At 41.1% G+C, this 3,156-nt stretch overlaps 1 long non-coding RNA gene across 1 annotated transcript; it reads right to left on the reverse strand.

The window, feature by feature from the left end:
- Positions 1–2,419: 2,419 nt before the first annotated feature.
- Positions 2,420–3,156, reverse strand: LOC136519853 (uncharacterized). Its single transcript, XR_010775060.1, has 3 exons — positions 3,128–3,156; positions 2,701–2,902; positions 2,420–2,550 (listed from the first exon to the last, which is right to left on the reverse strand). It is a non-coding gene; the product is annotated as an uncharacterized lncRNA (long non-coding RNA).

Below are 3,156 nucleotides of genomic sequence, written 5' to 3' on the forward strand. Positions count from 1 at the left end.
CAGGAAGGGAGGAAACCCATGGATCGGAACGAGCAGCACAAATCTGGACAGTTGGCAGCGCCTAGGGTGCAATTACCAGTTCGTTATCCTACAGGAGCGGAGCGGGTGGAAAACGTGGGGCTTTTTTTTTTTTTTTGTTCATCGTCCTTCTTTTTCTCTTTACTACGTGCATGTGCGTTGCACCGGGATCGTATTTTTTTTTACTGAACCTCATTATTACTCAGACGCACACACGTGAGCTCCGAGAATTTTGTATTAGACGCGGATACGTGGATCTGATCTTTGTATTGGAACCAAGTAGGATGCGGACGCGTGTGCTCCGAGTAGAGGATGATTCGTATCGGACGTGGATACATGAGCAAGAGCGAGATTTGATATCACCGAGCAGATGATTACTTTAGAGTCTTTTTAGGTGTATAATATAATATAGACTAGATATGTGCCCGTGCGTTGCACGAAGTAGATAATGATGTTACAGTCTTTTTAAATTTAGAGAAGAGATTCACTCAACTTTTATAAAATTTATTACCCGTATCTAAAATCACAAAAATATACTATTCTCTCAATTTAGTTGGTAAATTTTAAGCTAAATCTCGTAGTTTTAAATGGCAAGATCAGAAAAATCGTCCGCGGAGGTGCTGGATGTGTATGTGTGTGTTCATAAGAGATGAGTGCACGAACATGTACGAGGGTCTGTGTTGTACTGTGTTTCAAAAATTAACAAGATATTTCATCCCTGTGTAGTATATTTGAAAAAAAAACATGTTTTTTCATGTCAGCTGAGAAATTTAATTTATATGAAATTGCAAAGGTCGATCACATCTACCGTTTTATAGCTTACTAGGACGTCAGGCGCGCTACGCTGCGCCCGCATAAGCATTGCTTTTAGTTCTGCATACCTAAGCAAGCACGTGAAACGCTAGACGGCAATCATTTTAAGCAAGCAGGCTGAACCCGGGCAATGCACTGTCCATGATTAGCTTTTGCCTAGGTTCGTGAGTTGTCTATTATCGTGTTGACTTTTGCCATGAATATCATTGCAAGATAAACAGATTGCTCGTGCACCATGATCATGACAATTTTACCGAGCAATCGTGACAACTCTGAACGTTCGAAATAATGAGATGATATAAGAGAGACCATATAACAGATAGATATCATAATCTGGCATACCCTCGTACAGAGACAATGCTATCCCGAAATGAGTATCCTAAAGGAATTTGGATATAGTGAAACTTCTCTCTTAAAACTGGCAAGGCACCAATAAGGTGCAATACCCAAATTAGTCATACAATCCACACCTACAGATGAAACAATTGATTGGAAATAATAAGCTAACAATACAATACAGTATGGGTCTTGTGCTTGTTAGAAGACAGACATAACGGTATGCTGCTGGTCATACTCTAGTGCTGTTATCTAACTCTAATTTCTGCATTGCAAAATGAAAAACGTATAGAAATACATGCCAATAGCATTGGTTGCACATTCCTTGCAGGTACAGGTGCTCTGTAAAAGATAAATTCTGATGTAATCATGATGGAGACCATTTTTTAGTTAAAAATAGATAGAGAATGGAACTGAAACCATGAATAGAGGAGCAAGGATATAGTAACCATTCAACAACCATAACCGAAGCCTTATGGTGTGTTTTTGCTGCTGTCAGTGGACAACATACATCGGGCAAGAGGTCATAAGAAATAGGTAGAAATAAAAGCGGAACAACCTAAAGTTGATATTAACATACTGAGTCGCTAAGAATTAGTAAAGCTCAGCAGTACAAAATTAACCTAGATAGTTATGCCAAACTATTGATAAAGAAAAATAAACACTAATTAAAAGCTCACTGGATTCAGCCTGTACTAACTGTTATTGAACTACAGACACTTGGACACTATCATGATTCAGCTCACAAGGTTAACAACCATGGTATGGAATTATTCGTAGATAGTGTGAGGTAACACAGGAAGTGTGATGGAGAAGTGAGATAAAATCTATACACATTAATTCGACTGATATTGTGTAATCAGAGAGGACATGGTAGGTAAGCATACCAATTATTACGTATAGAGAAACACATGAAGAAATTAATTTTACAACGAACCTAGTTAGATTCCATATGCTCAAGATTACTTAGGGCAAAAAGAAATTGTGTAATTTGTTAGTTACCTATAAATAGTAACAGAGAAAAGGCAGGCGGCGCTATTAACTCACTTGATTTTTGCAGGTGTATGAGTGTGGAAACGCACATTGTACACCAGCATTGTGGCAGGCAGACAACGAACATAACACAATCTCACAACATCTGAAAATAAGAATGGGAAAAAAACAAACCTGAAGAAACATAAGCGGGATGTACATATCAGACAGTGAGCAGATCACAACCTCACAATATCACAAAGCAATTCTGACCGGAGAAAAAAGTAAGACTAAAACACACATCGGTTATGCTCTCCTTGATGGAAAACGGTCTTTGTGGTAAATTAGCAGCAGGTACTACAGCTAGTACCAGCAGGTACTACAGCTAGTACCATATTTATTTGTTCCTCTCTGTCAAATTTTGGGAAAAAAACGAATTTAGCTGAGGCCAATAATTAGAATATATGATGACATGGCTTAGGCCAATAATTAGAATTCTATGGCAATCTGAATAAGTACAATACAGTGAACAAAATAAGGATTGCAATTAGTTAGGCTTACATCTGAGAAAAATCCTGGGACCGCTACTGTCTATCTTCCTGGCTTGGCAGCTGTAGATGAGGAAGGTGAAGGAACACCTGAAGACGTTGGCTGACAGGCTGGGAGCTGCATCAGTGGCCTCTCGTTGGTGTTGGACATAGCAAAGGTAACCCAGCAGCATCCAGACGTGCAGAAGCCAAATCCAAGGTCGGTGTGCCGTTGCCTGAAGACGGGAACCGGAGAAGGTGAGGGGGGGAAAAAGAAAGAAAGAAAACATCAAAATCGATTCTGAAGGCCCCGTCAGCATGAGCCTGAATCGAGGCAGAGGACCTCCACCGTAACGCGCCTGCGCATGTCTGGCCGCTATAGCGGCGCCCCGCAACCGTGTTTACGGCGAGGCCGCGGCATCGGCGAGGGAAAGCGGAGGGGAGCAACGGAGAGGACGCACCTTCACCTGGAGCCCGCCGCCCTGTAGGC

The sequence above is a fragment of the Miscanthus floridulus genome, chromosome 18 (assembly GCF_019320115.1).
Source record: "Miscanthus floridulus cultivar M001 chromosome 18, ASM1932011v1, whole genome shotgun sequence".
NCBI lineage: Eukaryota > Viridiplantae > Streptophyta > Magnoliopsida > Poales > Poaceae > Miscanthus > Miscanthus floridulus.